Source organism: Aegilops tauschii, chromosome 7, assembly GCF_002575655.3.
Source record: "Aegilops tauschii subsp. strangulata cultivar AL8/78 chromosome 7, Aet v6.0, whole genome shotgun sequence".
Lineage (NCBI taxonomy): Eukaryota > Viridiplantae > Streptophyta > Magnoliopsida > Poales > Poaceae > Aegilops > Aegilops tauschii.
Window position 1 is genome coordinate 251,396,032 of NC_053041.3, and position 20,173 is coordinate 251,416,204.

A 20,173-nucleotide genomic window follows, 5' to 3' on the forward strand; every position below is an offset into this window, starting at 1 on the left:
AACAGAAACGGGTCAGCCAGATCAAAGTGTCTGCGATTGATGGCATACACTTCACATGGATGAACTGTTTGCGATTAGCCACAACAAACTGAAACAGTTAGATAGATCAACGTGTGTGCGCTAGACGGGCACACACATTCTAATTAAAAGAAGCGTGCGCGATGGTAATAACGAGCGCGCACGGTTGTTGGAACAAGACATGTGCTGACATTGCCTATTGCGGTGCACCCTGGTGCAAACGCCACGTACGCGTACGAGAAGGCGTACGTGCCTAGGTTACGCCTTTTGGGAATAGTGCCGCACTTATAACCATCAGTAAATTTTGAGCATGCGTCCTGTCACATTCCAAATTGCAAACCTGTTCACACCGATCAAAACCTAAATGGTTTCCCACTTAGGAGCGTATTACTACTCGGTTATAAATACTACTACTCCAAGATGACTGCACATTCCTCCTCAACTCCTCTTCCACAAAAACAAACAAGTCATTCATCATCGTTCCCTTGCGTCTGCCATGGCCAGCGTGAGTTCTGGGTCGAGAGATTGCCACCAGGGAGAGGCGAGCCTGGAAGCGGAAGCATGAGAGATGTTCCGCCTCGCCACGAAAGCAGCCAACATGTCCCGTCGCGCGGCCGTAGCAGCAGAGAGGTCCCGCCACGCCGCCGAAGCAGCACGGAGGTCCCGCCGCACCATCGATGCAGCAGACTGGTCCAGCCGTGCCACGGAAGCAGAAGAGATGTCCCGCTACACCTTGAATGCAGCAGAGATGTCCTCCTGTGCCGCGGCGGCATGGGAAAATGTCTCGCGGGCAGGCGAGGAATCTTACATGCGCATGCGTGCCCTCGTCCTTAGGCAGATGGATCAGATCTCCAGCTGGGCGAGGTTGCAGGATGACCTGAAAGCCTTGCTTGAACAGTCTACTAGTGTCATCCGGCAACTAAATGAGAGCAATGCGAAGCTCCGGGCCGAGCGCGACCTGCTGAGGGCGAAGATCGTCGGAAGTGCGGAGCAGCAGGAGCAGACCACTACCTTGTTGAAGAGGACCAGCGTCATCGTCGAGAAACTTATGGACGAGAATGCCATGCTGCGCATCGAGCGCAGAAGGCTGGTGGAGGAATCCGTGGATGCTCTCAAGCAACATCTTGAGGACAAGAAAGAGCTCATCGCCGCTCGCCGCGGAGACTAGTTCCCGTGGCCTGCAGCAACGCATCAACAAAGTAGAGACCAGCAAGCCAGATCGTTGTCTTCCTTCTTCTTTTGCCCTTGTGTATTTTGGGCGTTGCCGCATGTGGCTTTTTTTAATTATGTTCCTAAATATGTAAGACAATTATTATCCACTATCATCGTCCTTATATTCATCATGCTTGCTATATGTCGCAATCGATGGTATATAGGTCCGTCGGATCTTACATCAAGATCCGTGCAAAACTTTCTTTTTAGATTTTCATTTTTCTCTCTTAAATCTCAGTCCAGTGAGACATATAACCACACCGTAGAACAGGTGCTCGGGCGCCATTAATGGAGACGTTGGGAGGGAGGTGCGCGGCGGGTAGCTGTCAAAGGGCTCTCCTCCCGATGAGCACGCGCATGGGTCTGATCGCACGCCTCCCATACTCAAATAGCTACCCCGCACGGCACCTCCTAGACAATAGAAAAGGGGACATGTAGCGGCACGTAATTGGTAAGTAGAACGCCCATGATTTCAATAATACTTGTGTTTCCGATTTGTAACGTGACAGCAAATGTTCCAAAATGACGTTGTTGATTGTTAATGTGTGCGCCTTCGCAAATCGGACAGAAAAATTACCACAACATGTTGGTGCCATGTCATGACACCATGCCAAGTTTCATGATTTTTAGGCGTGTTTTGGATTTATAGGAATTAAAAAACAAAGTTTCTCAATCTTTCCGGCCGAGCAACGACGCCCAGATGTTTGAATTTCATTCCCATTTCTTGCATGGGACCTAGAAATTCACCCAAGGACACACATGTGATTTTTCAAACAATTTTGGTGCACTGGAGCCTGTGCTTATAGTTCAAATTTGAGTTATGCACATTAAATGCGCAGAAACTCAATTAATGTATAAAAAAGGCCAAATGAACCAGGAATAATTCCAAAATTTTGCACGATACTTCTATTTGGTCTAATCTGCCTGTGTAAAAAAATTAAGGCGGGAGAAGGCAGTGTACGTATCTCGTTTCGCACACGGAGGTGACACGTTCCCTCTCGGAACCACGAGCCTTCTTGAGGGAAGCTCCGGTTCGCAAGAAGCTTACACCAAAGCTTGTCCCAGTTCGGCCAAAAAATCACCACAGCATGTTGGTGCCAATGTCATGACACCATGCCAAGTTTCATGATTTTTAGGCGTGTTTTGGATTTACAGGAATTAAAAAACCAAGTTTCTCAATCTTTCCGGCCAAGCCACGACGCCCAGATGTTTGAATTTCATTCCCATTTCTTTCATGAGACCTATAAATTCACCCAAGGACACACATGTGATTTTCCAACCAACTTTGGTGCACTGGAGGATGTGTTTGTAGATCAAATTTGAATTATGCACATTAAATGCGTAGAAACTCAATTAATGTATAAAAAGGCCAAACTAACTCGGAATAATTCCAAAATTTAGCACGATACTTCTATTTGCACTACTGGAATCAGCTAATTTGCCATCTGCCAGCTCTTTGCCGTCTGCTAGCTGACGGCAAAGAAGCTCTTTGCCATCAGCTACGCAAAAGCAGATGGCAAAGAAATGGGAGACGACAAAACAGGTCTCTGCCAGCGGACGGCAAAGAGTCTTTGCCGTCCGCTGGCAGACGACAAAGAGAGAGGTGGCCCTCACCCCCCGCCCGTTTGGAAAAAACTGAACGCCCCACCTCTTTGCCGTCTGCTAGCAGACGGCAAAGAGACAAAAGGGCGGACGGCAAAGAGTGGCGGACGGCAAAGAGGAGACTACCTAACGGCCGGTACCCCCCCCGCCCGTTACTCTCTGTTCTCTCCCTCTCTCTCCTCGCCGACGCGCCCCGCCACCACATCCCACCCCACCGCCGCCGCCGCCGCCCGCCGCGCGCCGCCGCCCCCACCACTCGCCGCCGCCCGGTCGCCCCACCACCCCGCCGCCCCACCGGCCCCCCGCCCCGTCGCCACTGCCGAACGGCGCCGTCGCCACTGCCGAACGGCGCCGTCGCCCCACCACCCGTCGCCCCCGCCGCCCCGCCCCCCCCCCCCCCCCCCGCGCCCCACCGCCCCACCCCCCCCGTCACCCCCCCGCCCCGGCCCCCCGCCGCCCCGGCGCCCCGGCCCCCCCGCGCCCACCGCCCCGGGCCCGGCGCCGCCGCCCCAGGCCGCCCCGCACCCCTCCTCCACCGGCCACCTCCTCCACCGCCCCGCCCCCCTCCTCCACCGGCCACCTCCTCCACCGGCCCTGCCCCAGGTGAGCTCTACCTCCTCTTTTTTTTTCCTTTTTTTCTTCTGTTTTTTTAGTTTTACGTTTATGTTTAGTTTAGATTTAGTTTTAGGTTTAGTTTTAGGTGTAGTTTTAGGTTTAGATTTAGTTTTTTTCCTTTTTTCTGTTTTATTAGTTTTAGGTTTATGTTTAGTTTAGATTTAGTTTTAGTTTTAGTTTTAGATTTAGGTTTAGTTTTAGGTTTAGTTTAGTTTGAGGAAAGAAGAAGAAGAAGAGAAAAAGAGGAGAGGAGGAGAAGAAGAAGAGGAAAAGGGAAAGGAAGAAGAAGAAGAAGAGGAAAAAGGAAAGGAGGAGGAAGAAGAAGAAGAAGAAGAAGAAGGAAAAAAGGAAGAAAAGGAAGAAAAGGAAGAAGAGGAAGAAGAAGAAGAAAAGAAAAAAAGAGGGAAAAAACCCGACCCGACACGGCACCCCGACCCCGACCCGGCACCCCGACACGACACCCGACCCCTAGACCCCGACCCCGACACCCCGACCCCGAGCCTGACCCAACACCCCGACCCCGACACCGACACGGCACCCCGACCCCGACCCGGCACCCCGGCCCGACACCCCGACCCCGAGACCCTGACCCCGACCCCGACACGGCACCCCGACACCGACACGACACCCCGACCTCGACACCCCGACCCCGACCCCGACACCCTGACCCCGAGCCTGACCCGACACCCCGACCCCGACACCGACACGGCACCCCGACCCCGACCCGGCACCCCGACCCGACGCCCCGACACCGACACGACACCCCGACACCGACACCCTGACACCACACCCACCCTTACCCCGACACCGACACGGCACCCCGACCCCGACCCGACACCCCAACCCCGAGCCTGACCCGACACCCCGACCCCGACACCGACACGGCACCCCGACCCTGACCCGAGACCCCGACCCCGAGACCCCGACCCCGACCCCGACACCGCGACCCCGAGCCTGACCCGACACCCCGACCCCGACACCGACACGGCACCCCGACCCCGACCCGGCACCCTGACCCGACACCCCGACCCCGAGACCCCGACCCCGACCCCGACACGGCACCCCGACACCGACACGACACCCCGACCCCCGACACCTCCCGAAAAGGTGTTCTTTGGCCTTCCAGAAGCCGACGGGGTCATATATTTGTGAATTATTAGTTAGGTCATATATTTTTCGATTTTGTTATGAAAAACATCATATACAGTTGTGTTGATCGGGTAGTTTTAAATGTGCAGTTGTTTCATCGCTGCGAGGTTTGGTGTGCGACGACCTCGCCGTGCGTTTGACGAGCTCTGCCCCTTCGTTCGTGGGTGAGCACAAATGACATGTCCTCCTCCCCCATTAATTATTTGATCTATTCTGATGAAACTTGATAGCTAGCTATATATGTGTCTTGAATCATCAGTATGCGTAACCAATATGTGTCTCCCGTTCGAAAGCGTCAGAGTTATAAATATGCATGCATTTGCATATTTATAACCTTGATTCTTTCAAATTGTCCAACGCCATCCATGGACAGCCCGAGTATGTTTAGATTGGGTTCATTTTCCCATATGCTTTGCTCCGGATCCAACGCATAAATTTCGTCAGTGCCTCCCCTGTTGTTCTCCGGGTACACATCCTCTCTGTTTATTGCAGAGACGTGTATCAGGAGAACGGCGGGGAGGTGCTGCCGAAATTTTGCGTAGGATCCGGAACATAGCATGGGAAAATGAACCCAATCTAAACATACTCGGGTGGGATTAGGACCTATCATTACCTATTAGAGTGTAGGTTGCATGGACGTAATAAAATTGACAAAGTAGATCAACTGATGAATATATACATGGTGAATTATATATATATTTGTTGTGTGTCTAGTAGCTCTGAAAGTCAAGATGAGTGATCGTGCGTGGATGTACACTGGTCACACTGGTCAGAACAAATGGAGCACTGAATGGTTCACCAAAACCAAGGGGTTTGTGCGAGCCGCATTTGCAAATGGCCAGAGGAAAACCTGGTGCCCCTGTTTACGGTGCAGCAATTGGGAAAAGAGGACAGAGGCTGAAATGGGCAAACACCTGCAGAAGAGTGGTTTTACGCCCGATTATATGGTGTGGACATTTCATGGTGAGTCTGCCCAACGTGACCGAGCTGAGGTGGATCGTCGTCGCACCGACGAGCATGGTACCGGGATGGAAAACATGGTGCAAGACTTCGATGATGCTCGGGATTCGGACGAGGAGATGGAGGAATCTGCAAAGGCCTTCAATGAAATGTTGGAGTCTTCAAAACGTCCGCTCCATGAGCACACTGAGCTTTGTCAGTTGGATGCCATCTCACAAGTAATGGCTCTGAAGGCTCAGTTCAACTTGGGCAGAGAATGCTACGATGCAATGATGACAGTATTTGGACGCTTTCTACCCAAAGGCCATCTAATGCCTGCAAACCTGTACCAGTCGGACAAAATCCTCCGTGCACTGAAGATGCCCTATGATAAGATACATGCCTGTGAGAAAGGATGTGTCTTGTTTAGGCTTGACTATGCGGACTTGAACTATTGTCCCATTTGCAAGTCTTCCAGGTATGTTGTGGTAGACAAAGATATGGGTGAGAAGACACAGACCAAAATCCCCGTTAGTGTTCTTCGGTATATGCCAATCGTACCAAGACTTCAACGTCTTTTCATGGTCGAAGAGACGGCCAGACAGATGACATGGCACAAAACGGGCAAAAGAACCGAACTAGATGCAGATGGGAATCTGATGATTGTACACACATCGGATGGTGTTGCGTGGAAAAAGTTTGATGAATTACATGGTGACAAAGCGGCAGATCCGAGGCATCCTCGAGTCGGCATCAGCACGGATGGGTTCAGTGTGTTTGGTATGACGGCAGCTCAATACAGTTGTTGGCCCGTATTTGTCTTTCCACTCAATCTCCCCCCGGACAGATTATGCAAAGAAAGAACATTTTCCTGACGTTGATAATTCCAGGGCCCAACTATCCGGGGAAAAATATGAATGTGTACATGCAGGCGCTTAAGGACGAATTGCAAGAAGCCTGGGATAATGGGTTCAAGACATACGACGCCTATAGCAAACGGAACTTCATAATGCGTGTCTGGTACATGTACTCAACGCATGACTTGCCGGCGTATGCGCTATTCGTTGGCTGGTGTGTGCATGGAAGGTTCCCGTGCCCCACATGCAAGGGAGCTCTTGAGTTTCGTTGGCTTCAGGCCAGTCGCAAGTTTTCTTGCTTCGACATGCATAGACAGTTCCTGAATCCTCGCCATAAGTTCAGGAAAGACAAGAAGAACTTCATCAGAGGTAGAGTTGTCAAAAACTCTGCACCACCTGCATTGACAGGCCAACAGACCCTGGATCAGTTAAACGCTCTCGAGCCAGATCCAGAGCGTCCAGGGTACTTCAAGGGGTATAATTCTAAGCACGCCTGGACTCACAAAACATGCTTATGGGATCTGCCTTACTTCAAAGACCTCCTTTGCCCACACAACATCGACGTGATGCACACTGAGAAGAATATCGCCGAGGCACTTTTTGGTACATTGTTCGGCATAGATGGGAAGTCAAAGGATAATACTAAGGCTAGAGTCGATCTGGAGGCGCTATGTGATAGGCCTTTACAAAACATGAAAGAACCGAAAGGAAAGCAGAACTGGACGAAGCCAAAGGCATGGTTCAATCTTGGAAGGCCAGCTATGAGGGAAATTATCTTGTGGGTGAAAATGCAGTTGATGTTCCCCGATGGGTATGCAGCGAATCTACAGAGGGGAGCCAGTCTTGATAAATTGAAGATATTTGGTCTCAAGAGTCATGATTGGCACATATGGATTGAGCGGGTAATGCCGGTGATGTTGCGTGGCTTCATCCCTGAGGATGAATGGCTAGTACTGGCAGAACTCAGCTATTTCTTCAGTGTTCTTTGTGCGAAAGAACTATCGCCTGGCGTGCTAGAAGAAATGGAAGAGTTGGCGCCAGAGTTGATCTGCAAGTTAGAGAAGATCTTTCCACCGGGCTTCTTTAATCCAATGCAACATTTGATTTTGCATCTCCCGACCGAGGCAAGATTGGGGGGGCCCGTGCAAAATCGTTGGTGCTACCCAACTGAGAGGATGCAGAAGACGCTTCGACAAAAATGTAAAAATAAACGTAGAATTGAAGCATCGATGGCTGGGGCATTCATCACTGAGGAGGCGGCAAACTTCGTGACAGCACACTACGAAGCCAAAAATCGTCATTTGCATAATCCGAAGCCTCGGTACAATGCTGACGACCCTAAAAAGGGTGGATCCAACCTCAGCCTATTCAAAGGGAATCTCGCACCAGCCAGTGTTTCAAATCCAGTATCTTTGGATAACGAACAATGGCGGACCATTTCGTTGTATATCTTCAACAACCTGATAGAAGTGCGGCCGTACATCGAGTAAGTTCTCGGTACATAGTTTCGCAACTTCTATTTCCTTTGAACTGCTCTTATTCCTGGATATTTCATACAGTTGATACGTCGCCTTATTCTCGTATGGAGCGGTGATCCAAAAGGATTCTGTCGAAGAGTATGAGCTTCTCGCAAAGCAAGGAGGCGGCTATCCCGGTTTCATCTCTTGGTTCAAATAAACGGTAATTTCTATTAGACTTGTAGGCTAATTTGTAGGCGGCTATCCCGGTTTCATTCGCTAATTTGTGCGTAATGCAACAATCCTTTCATATTAAACTTGTAGGCTAATTCAGAGTCTATGGACGCCGAATTGAGACAAGTCGCTAATGGTTTTGACTATAAGGTCCGTTCATTTGACAAATACGACATCAACGGGTATCGCTTTCGTACCTATGGCAAAGAGCTATCTATGGCCGACCGAAAGTCTACAAATTGTTGTGTATCTGCTATCGGCGAAGGAGGTACCGAGTATTATGGGAGAGTTGAAGCAATTTATGAACTTCTATTCTATGGTGAAAACCCACCGAATGTCGTAGTCTTCAAATGTTATTGGTTTCAGCCGAAGGAGACTAGAAGGACTCATGAACATATAGGGCTAGTTGAAATCAACCAAAGCACCCATTTAGATGTTCCTGATGTCTATATTACGGCTCAACAGGCGACCCAAGTATTCTATCTACCGTGGGCCTGCCAAACTAATCCAAATCTGAAAGGTTGGGATGTCGTTTATGAAGTGCCGCCACGTGCTAGACTATCTCCCCCAAAGGAAGAGGATTATGAACCTCACATTAACCCAGACACATATGAAGGAGAATTCTTCCAAGAGACACGTCTTTCCAAAAAGTGTTTCAAGAACCGCTATACTTCACCCCAAAACATTGAAGTAGACAGCGACAGTGAATCCGACATCACCCCAGAGGAGGAACAAGAAGAGCCGGAACAAGAAGAGGTTACTGCTGCGGATGACCTGTCATTGCTTGACCGATTACTTCAAGGTGGCCTTCCACATGTTGATGCCACTGAACCCTATGAGCCCGTCATTGATTATAGTGATGATGATGATTATGCATTTATTGATGATACTGATCGAGATTATTAGTAGTGTCAGGTATTAAATTTTTTTATGTTGTACTTGATGATGATACACTTAAGTGATACACATATTATTATTCATGTCGGTCTTTTTTTTATGTTGTACTAATTTCGTTTACTGTTTGTCATGGCAGGTGTTGAAAGATGGTGGGCGCTGGTCGGGAGCGCGCCAAGGCCCCTTCTTCGTCGGCGCGTGGTCTGAGGTCTTCCATTCCAGACGCACCTCTCCGCCGAGCGTTGCTGGACAGTATGGCCACACCGCCGGTCCCTTCTTCGTCGACCGCGGTGCCCAGCAGGGGACGAGGTAGGAAGAGAGGAGGTGGGGCACGTGGTCGCGGGAGAGGAGGTAGGGTGACTGCTACGGCGCCTTCCTCGCCGCCACCCCCAGCTGTTTCACCCGAGCACATGACTGCTAGGGTGGACTCGTCCGAGGAGGAGGCTACACGGACTCCGGTCCACGAGCCTCCGGTCCACGGGTCTTGGGCCCACGAGCCTCGGGGCGACTGGCCTTCGGCCCACGAGAGTTCGGCCCACGAGACCCCGGAGGAGCACACGTCTGGATGGGGTACCTGGCCGGATCAGCCCGAGGAGCCGAGTGGCCATGCTGATGATGGCGGGGAGCCGACTGATCTTGAGGAGGAGGGGGGCACCGTCTTCCAGCGTGGTGCTACACGGCTCCTTTACACATTTAAAAATCTTCAACTAGCTAGTTATTAATTGTACTAATTAATATTGTCTCATTTGATTGCAGACATTCTACAGGTGTGAGGAGGGATACGAGGAGGACGCAGCACATGTTATCGAGAACGTCTGCAAGCGCCTACTCCAGAACATACGGCACGAGGCTCGGGTGCAGGCTGTTCGAGACTACTACGCCTTGCGTGGTATCAAGAAGACCAAGCCAGCGTGCCGCGATAAGTTCCTGAGTAAGGAGCAGTACATGAAGGTAATTCTTAAGGCCTTCTACTTAAGTTCCTTCATTTAGTAATTCTTAGCCGTAGCGCTCAAATTTCTATTTGCTAACTTAGGCGCCTCCGAGATGGTGTGCGGATCGGATGGATTGTTGGGAGGTGTTGGTCGATGAGTGGTGCTCAAAAGAATGGCTAGCCCTCCACAACGAGGCCAAGGACAAACGTGCCCAAATGGAAGGTGTGCCACACCATCAAGGCAGCTCCAACTTATATCAGTTCGGGCGCAACTGGGTATGTGGTTTGCTTCATGATTCATGCAATTCATTCATCATGCTAGCTTGAGCCCTTTAATTACTAATTTACATTGTTTCTCTCTTTCAGGCACGCCACAATAAGGTGGATAAGGTGCCAGAGGTGTACGACCTGTATGCCTTTGCCCACACTGCCTCTTTCAAGAAAGTCAAGGCTTTCTCTCAGTCTGACCTCGATGATGCAAACAACTTCACCAACATCTCCTCCCACAACAAGCTCGTGAGATATAGAGATGAGGGGAAGGCGAGGAAAGGGGAGGACTTTAACCCGAGCCAGGGTCCCATTGATCCAGAGCTGGTGATGATATCTGGTGGCGGGAGGTCCCATGGCTCCATAGCCATTGGAGATGGACTTATCCGTTGTCCTAGCACTCTCCCGGAGATCAAGGCGCGCCAGTCGAGCTCCGCTCCTGAGATAAGGCCTCGTGAACGGCCAGTGCAACTCGCCATCAAGGTTAGTGATACATACTCAGTTATCTTTCTCCATTACATTGTGTGCGCTTCCATCAATGATTACAAATGGTCATGTGAGTGGTGTTGCAGGCTGCTATACAGAGTGAGAGAGATAGAAACGGAGAAACTTCTGGCGGAGGCGGCGGAGAGGCAGCGGGAGTTGGAGGAGAGGACGACAAAGATGATGGAGGAGGAGAGGGCACGGAATGACATGCAGGCAAGGGCCATGTACGAGCTCCTTGTGGTAAGTTTCTTCTGCAGATTAGCCAAAACATTCATGTAGTGTTTGTCTCATTACTAACTAGTATGACTGAGTCGTCAAAACCAAATGTGCAGTCTGTGTGCGAGAACACAGGTCAGACCGCTCCGCCGATGCCAGTGATTGCTCCTGGGACCACGGTGAGTTTAATTTGAATGGACATTACTTGCTAGTCTTAACATTTGAGTGCCATCATGCTAACAAGACATTGGAAATGATCTTTGGTGCAGCGTAACTCCAGACAAGCATCGCACGATCCTTCTCCAGCTACCGACACGAGCCAGCCCGCTCCTACACCTCCTGGATCTTGGTATGTTTATCTAGTGTTTTGCTTAACACATGCATAAAGACCTAGACTTAGCTTTATTTCCTCCAATGCTTACCATAATGACCTAGACTTAGCTTCTTCTCCTCCAAAATGACTTAATAAGCTTACTGACCTCCAAAACCATCCATTTTACCTAAGTTAGCTCTAAAACGATCTGTACTTAGCTTACTTATGTCAAAAATTGCATAATTAGCTTAGTTAGCTCATAGACGATCCATTTTACCTAAGTTAGCTCTAAAATGACCCATTTTACCTAGGTTAGCTTATAAATGATCCAGTTCATCCAAGTTAGCTCAAAAATGACCCATTTTACCTAGATTAGCTCCTAAATGATCCATTTTACCTACGTTAGCTTTAAAATGACCCATTTCACCTAGGTTAACTCCAAAATGACCCATCTTACCTAGGTTATCTCATAAACGATCCATTTCAACTAATTTAGCTCATAAACGATCCATTTCACCAAGTTAGCTAAAAAACGATCCATTTCACCAAGTTAGCTAAAAAACGATCCATTTCACCTAATCTTCTCGTGTAAAAAAAATAAGGCGGGAGAAGGCAAAGTACGTATCTTGTTACACACATGGAGGTGACACGTTCCCTAGCGGAACCACGAGCCTTCTTGAGAGAAGCTCTGGTTTGCAAGAAGCTTACACCAAAGCTTGTCCCAATTCGGCCAAAAAAATTACCGCAGCATGTTGGTGCCATGTCATGACACCATGCCAAATTTCATGATTTTCAGGCGTGTTTTGGATTGATAGGAATTAAAAAACCAAGTTTCTCAATCTTTTTGGCCGAGCCACGACGCCCAGATGTTTGGATTTCATTCCCATTTCTTGCATTGGACCTATAAATTCACCCAAGGACACATGTGATTTTTCAACCAACTTTGGTGCACTCGAGCATGTGCTTGTAGTTCAAATTTGAATTATGCACATTAAATGCGCAAAAATTCAATTAATGTATAAAGAAGGCCAAACGAACCCAGAATAATTCCAAAATTTAGCACGATACTTCTATTTGGTCTAATCTGCCTCTGTAAAAAATTTAAGGCGGGAGAAGGCAGTGTACGTATCTCGTTTCGCACATGGAGGTGACACGTTCCCTCTTGGGACCACGAGCCTTCTTGAGGGAAGCTCCGGTTTGCAAGAAGCTTACACCAAAGCTTGTCCTAATTCGGCCAAAAAAATTACCGCAGCATGTTGGTGCCAATGTCATGACACCATGCCAAGTTTCATGATTTTCAGGCGTGTTTTGGATTTACAGGAATTAAAAAACCAAGTTTCTCAATCTTTCCGGTCGAGCCACGACGCCCAGATGTTTGAATTTCATTCCCATTTTCTTGCATGAGACCTATAAATTCACCCAAGGACACACATGTGATTTTTCAACCAACTTTGGTGCACTGGAGCATGTGCTTGAAGTTCAAATTTGAATTATGCACATTAAATATGCAGAAACTCAATTAATGTATTAAAAAGGCCAAACGAACCCAGAACAATTCCAAAATTTAGCACGATACTTCTATTTGGTCTAATCTGCCTCTGTAAAAAATTTAAGGCGGGAGAAGGCAGTGTACGTATCTCGTTTCGCACATGGAGGTGACACGTTCCCTCTCGGGACCACGAGCCTTCTTGTGGGAAGCTCCGGTTTGCAAGAAGCTTACACCAAAGCTTGTCCTAATTCGGCCAAAAAAATTACCGCATCATGTTGGTGCCAATGTCATGACACCATGCCAAGTTTCATGATTTTCAGGCGTGTTTTGGATTTACAGGAATTAAAACACCAAGTTTCTCAATCTTTCCGGCCGAGCCACGACGCCCAGATGTTTGAATTTCATTCCCATTTCTTGCATGGGACCTATAAATTCACCCAAGGACATACATTTGACTTTTCAACCAAATTTTGTGCACTACAGCATGTGCTTGTAGTTCAAATTTGAATTATGCACATTAAATGTGCAAAAAACTCAATTGAAGTATTAAAAAGGCCAAACGAACCCAGAACAATTCCAACATTTAGCACGATACTTCTACTTGGTCTAACCTGCCTGTGTAAAAAAATTAATGCGGGAGAAGGCAGTGTACGTATGTCGTTTCACACACAGAGGTGACACGTTCCCTCTTGGAACCACGAGCCTTCTTGAGGGAATCTCCGGTTTGCAAGAAGCATACACCAAATCTTGTCCCAATTCGGCCAAAAAAATTACCGCAACATGTTGGTGCCATGTCATGCCACCATGCGAAGTTTCATGATTTTCAGGCGTGTTTTGGATTTACAGGATTTAAAAAACCAAGTTTCTCAATCTTTCTGGCCGAGCCACGATGCCCAGATATTTGAATTTCATTCCCATTTCTTGCATTAGACCTATAAATTCACCCAAGGACAGACATGTGATTTTGCAACCAACTTTTGTGCACTAGAGCATGTGCTTGTAGTTCAAATTTGAATTATGCACATTAAATGCGCAAAAACTCAATTAATGTATAATAAAGGCCAAACAAACCCGGAATAATTCCAAAATTTAGCACGATACTTCTATTTGGTCTAATCTGCCTGTGTAAAAAAATTAAGGCGGAAGAAGGCAGTGTACGTATCTCGTTTCACACATGGAGGTGACACGTTCCTTCTCGGAACCACGAGCCTTCTTGAGGGATGCTCCGGTTTGCAAGAAGCTTACACCAAAGCTTGTCGCAATTTGACCAAAAAATTTACCGCAACATGTTGGTGCCATATCATGACACCATGCCAAGTTTCATGACTTTCAGGCGTGTTGTGGATTGACAGGAATAAAAAAACCAAGTTTCTCAATCTTTTCGGTCGAGCCACGATGCCCAGATGTTTGAATTTCATTCCCATTTCTTGCATGGGACCTATAAATTCACCCAAGGACACACATGTGATTTTTCAACCAACTTTGGTGCACTGGAGCATGTGCTTGTAGTTCAAATTTGAATTATGCACATTAAATGCGTAGAAACTCAATTAATGTATAAAAAGGCCAAACGAACCCGGTATAATTCCAAAATTTAGCACGATACTTCTATTTGGTCTAATCTGCCAGTTTACAAAAATTAAGGCGGGAGAAGGCAGTGTACGTATCTCGTTTCGCACACGGAGGTGACACGTTCCCTCTCGGAACCACGAGCCTTCTTGAGGAAGCTCCGGTTTCCAAGAAGCTTACACCAAAGCTTGTCCCAGTTCGGCCAAAAAAATTACCGCAGCATGTTGGTGCCATGTCATGACACCATGCCAAGTTTGATGATTTATAGGCGTGTTTTGGATTTACAGGAATTAAAAAACCAAGTTTATCAATCTTTCTGGCCGAGCCACGATGCCTAGATGTTTGAATTTCATTCCCATTTCTTGCATGGGACCTATAAATTCACCCAAGGACACACATGTGATTTTTCAACCAACTTTGGTGCACTAGAGCATGTGCTTGTAGTTCAAATTTGAATTATGCACATTAAATGCGCAAAAACTCAATTAATTTATAAACAAGGCCAAACGAACTAGAATAATTCCAAAATTTAGCATGATACTTCTATTTGGTCTAATCTACCTGTGTAAAAAAATTAAGGCGGGAGAAGGCAGTGTACGTATCTCGTTTCGCACACGGAGGTGACACGTTCCCTCTCGGAACCACGAGCCTTCTTAAGGGAAGCTCCGGTTTGCAAGAAGCTTTCACCAAAGCTTGTCCCAATTCGGCCAAAAAAATTACCGCAACATGTTGGTTCCAATGTCATGACACCAAGCCAAGTTTCATGATTTTCAGGCGTGTTTTGGATTACAGGAATTAAAAAACCAAGTTTCTCAATCTTTCCGGCAGAGCCACGACGCCCAGATGTTTGAATTTCATTTCCATTTCTTGCATGGGACCTATAAATCACCCAAGGACACATGTGATTTTCAACCAACTTTGGTGCACTGGAGCATGTGCATGTAGTTCAAATTTGAATTATGCACATTAAATGCGTAGAAACTAAATTAATGTATCAAAAAGGCAAAACAAACCCGGTATAATTCCAAAATTTAGCACGATACTTCTATTTGGTCTAATCTACCAGTTTACAAAAATTAAGGCGGGAGAAGGCAGTGTATGTATGTCATTTCACACACGGAGGTGACACGTTCCCTCTCGGAACCACGAGCCTTCTTGAGGGAAGCTCCAGTTTGCATGAAGCTTACACCAAAGCTTGTCCCAATTCGGCCAAAAAAATTACCGCAGCATGTTGGTGCCATGTCATGACACCATGCCAAGTTTCATGATTTTCAGGCGTGTTTTGGATTTACAGGAATTAAAAAACCAAGTTTCTCAATCTTTCCAGTCGAGCCACGACGCCCAGATGTTTGAATTTCATTCCCATTTCTTGCATGGGACGTATAAATTCACCCGAAGACACACATGTGATTTTCAACAAACTTTGGTGCATTGGAGCATGTTCTTGTAGTTCAAATTTGAATTATGCACATTAAATGCCCAGAAACTCAATTAATTCATAAAAATGCCAAACGAACCGGGAATAATTTCAAATTTAAACACGACACTCATGTACTAGTTGCATGTTCACTCAATTAATGCATTTTCCGTAACACCATTTTGCCTTTCAAAACATAATGAAAAAAATCAGGTATACCACAAACAGTTTACTACAAAGAACCTGTGGGATGCGATATAAAATCTCTTGGCGCACCGTCTTGTCTGGCTTACGCGGGAAGCTTCGTCGTCTACAGTCCATCGCCCCCGCTTGAACCACACTTGCGCGCCAGTTTATTGCGGCACTGAGCGAATTTTTTTTGCCACCGCGGAAATATCTATCTCCCCGCCCCTCCCTCCTACCAAAAGCCTCATTTCCACTATTCCTCCTTCCTTTCCAAGTTCAAACCTTCACTGCTGCTTACTGGCAGCTCAGCCTCCTCGCCGGCGACCCTTCTTTTTGCAGCGCCGCCTCCTCGCCGGTGACCCTTCTTCTTGCAGCACCGCCTCCTCGCCGGTGACCCTTCTTCTTGCTGTGCGACCTCCTCGCCGCCGACCCTTCTTCTTGCTGCACGGCCTCGTCGATATGATCAGGTAATCCACACCCCACCCACACCATCCTCCTCCTTTCCGATCCCACATGCCCCGACCGACGATGCGACACCTTCCACCGAAATCACTGCCCCCTCCTCTAATTAAACGTCGCCCACAGCCATTTTGCACGCAGTATAACGTGGAGCTTAGTAGCATGCGGCCGCACGCACGAGGTCGCTATGGCTGCCATGCGTGTTGACCGCCAGATCTTGGAGGAGCACCTCGTCTTCGAGGCCACCGTCGACACCGCCACGCGGTTGTCTACTTTAAAATAGAGTTCATGCTGTTTTCTCGAGGCCACCGCCAGTGCCTTCTAGTTATTTGTCCTCTGTAATGTTAATATGCAATCTAATGTTCAGTTAACAGTTTGGTCCTCTGAAATGTAATGTTCAGTTAACACTTTGTTCCAACAATTGCTACATTTTGTAATACTGTTCTCAAGCATTCTTTGTTTTGTTAATTGTCTTATCTTCTAGTACATGTTTCTATTCTGCAATGTCGTGCTCAGTTAACTATTTAGGTTCATTTGGTCTGCTATCCATTTAACTGTTTGGTTCAGTTCAATAATTTGATTTTCATTTGCTGTGGGTACAATTCTGTATTGTTATGCATGTGACACCAATTGAATTTGGCTGTACTCAATACATATTCTACTGATAGTATGGAAACTCCCAGTTAACCTGATCAAGATCTTCCTTATGTGTGTTGCTGGGAAACAATGGGAGACACTGCGGTTTACCATCGAGGTTTGTTCAAGCAGGGTCCTCTGGCTAATAGCACATTATTGTGCAGTTGCAGGAATCATTCTAATATTTAGGTTTCTTACAATTCGGTCTTGCACATGTAGGTCCTGTTGTCAGAGGCTTAGACCTACTGTTCGACCCATTTTGCATATGGGGAAATGAGAAGTCCATGAATATCAATCAAGTCAAAAAACTCAGATAGATTGTTAGGATGAAGAAACTTGCGACGAATAACAGCAAGATCTTTGTTTGCACAATGAAGAAGACATCAGTCAACTATAGGATGGTACCAACTCTTTTACCTTGTTTTTACCCCTTGCGCCATTTCAAAATTTACAACAGCGATTTATGCATAGCTTTGTTTCCAGTACTTTTCAAAGCAGTTCACCGATGATTACCTCTCAAACCACCTGCATGGTCAAGAGGCGAGGAAGGTATTCATTCAACACCCACGGTACAATATTGAAGTCTTGCTAAAGAGGACGAAGGTTGGGCGGGCAATTATCCATAGCCACGGGCCTAAAGTTGCAAGGACATTCAACATCACTGAAGGCTCAATATTTGCCTTCCGCTTCTGCAGTTTCCCAGATGAGATGCATCTGTCTATTTACCATGTATGATGCTACTTTCCAAAGGTTTTTGATGTTGCATGTGAAACTTGGTGCTGTTGTGTAATGGCGTAACTGAGTGCCGAAGCTATCTGATGTAATTCGATTATGAAATCCTGGTTGCTTTTATACGGATATGAAATATCTGGTGTGTTTTATAAGAAATATCAGTTTGATCAGTACATGGATTATCAATAATAGGCTAATTACCCTGCTTATTGGGGTTTTCTATTGTAGACGGTTACTCAGACAACACCGTGGGCGATGAACACAAACAACCCACACGGTTTCTAGAAAGTAGGCGTGTTCGATCAACTAACAATCACACACGGCTTCTGGCAGCGAACTGTTTGTGTTAGGCCACCTTGCACAAATGTTTCCACACAAAGAACTGTGTGTGATATACATACCTACGGAAATGATTTTCTGGAATTCACCGTGTTGGATGTACATTGTCGATGTCAAAACCGGCGGATCTCTGGTAGAGGGTCCCGAACTGTGCATCTAGGATCGATGGTCACAGGAGACGGGGGACACGATGTTTACCCAAGTTTGGGCCCTCTCTATGGAGGTAATACCCTACTTCCTGCTTGATTGATCTTGATGAATATGAGTATTACAAGAGTTGATCTACCACGAGATCGTAATGGCTAAACCCTAGAAGTCTAGCCTATGTGAATATGGTAATGAATCTGTCCTATCCGGACTATGCTCTCCGGTTTATATAGACACCGGAGAGATCTAGGGTTACATGAGGTCGGTTACATAGGAGGAAATCTTCATAATAGATCGCCTAGCTTGCCTTCCACGCCAAGTAGAGTCCAATCCGGACAAGGGTTCAATCTTCAGTCTTCACGTCTTCACAGCCCATCAGTCCGGCCCAACGAATAACAGGCCGGACGCCCAAGGACCCCTTAGTCCAGGACTCCCTCAGTAGCCCCTGAACCAGGCTTCAATGACGAGGAGTCCGGCGCGCAGATTGTCTTCGGCATTGCAAGGCAGGTTCCCCTTCTTCCGAACTCCAAGATAGTCTTCGGATGTAGTAAATATATCCGGACATGTGTATGTAATTGCAGAAAATACAATACTCCACGAGTCCAATCTGCCGACAACTATTTATGACATTGTATCACGCCTGCCCAGTTATTATTTCCAACCATTGGCTAGCCCATCTCCCCACGTCTCGGGGAGCGGTTTTATTGGCACGTCTTGTCAAACCAGGGATCGTGTCTCCTCATTTACGGGATTTTCAATAATGTAGATGTGGGTAACCCAACCGTCCCATGGGTACAACTCTTTGAGGATAGGTAAGTTTCGAGACCCAGGAGGGGACGCTCGATATTCTGGGACTTTATATAGGAACCCAAACTTGTGTTTCTCCTCTGCGCTTGCTTCTCCCTCAAGCCCAGCCACCTCGAGTTCTAGCCCTCGGGTTCCAATCGCCACCATCCCCAATCATGCCCGGGTCCAGCCGCTCAGGCCGGTTGGTGGCCTCTTCGGTTATGGAGGAGGATATTACGAAGCTCCGCGTGGCGAGGTATCTGACCCCAGAAATCCTTCATCGGCTCCCTGCCGAGGGGCAGGTTATTCCCACCCCGAAATCCGGCGAGAGGGTAGTATTTGTGTCCCACTTCCTCCATGGATTAGGGTTCGCGCTTAACCCCTTCGTCCGAGGCCTCATGTTCTACTATGGGCTAGATTTTCACGATCTGGCCCCGGACTCTGTTCTTCTCATCTCGACATTCATCGTCACATGTGAGGCCTTCCTCCGGACTCCTCCGCACTTTGGTTTGTGGCTCAAGACTTTTGACGTGAGACCGCGGGCGACAGAGGGGAGCAGGCAGAGTGCGGCAGCGTTATGATAAGCAAGCTTGCCAGCGCGGTTTGGTTTGAAGGATCTTTCGCCGAGTCTTCCGACCTATGGCAGGAGGGGTGGTTTTATGTCAACGAGCCGCGGGGCTCCAAGTGGGTGGCTACGCCTGCGTTCCGACCCGGCCCTCCAACTCAGCTCGCTTCATGGATCAACAAAGGATTGGACTAGGGATCCGTCAACGAGGTGCAGACTCTGCAAAGTCACATCCGAAGCCTTACCGAGAAGGGCATCGAACTTGTGAACGTTGTTCAAGTAATGCTAGTCCGCTGGACCCTGCCATGTCAGCGGCAGCCTCTCCGTATGTGGGAGTTTAATCCAGAAGGGCGGCGGACTCTTCACCACTTCTTCGGCGCTACGCACGAAGGGATGTGGAGATTATATTTTGGGGAGCGAGAGCAATGGCTGGACACCACCGAAGATCTTGGCCTTAACTGCAATCATCCGGACACTCTGGTAAGTATTCAATCTCCGAACACCTTTCATTCAAGCATCTCTTGACAAGATACTGAACGACCCGTCCTTATACAGGACTGGATAATGAAAGCGGTGTTAATCTGGTGTCCGGCGCCCCTTCCTGAAGACCCTGCATCTGCCCTACTGATGTAGATGCTGATCCCGACACCGTACCTGG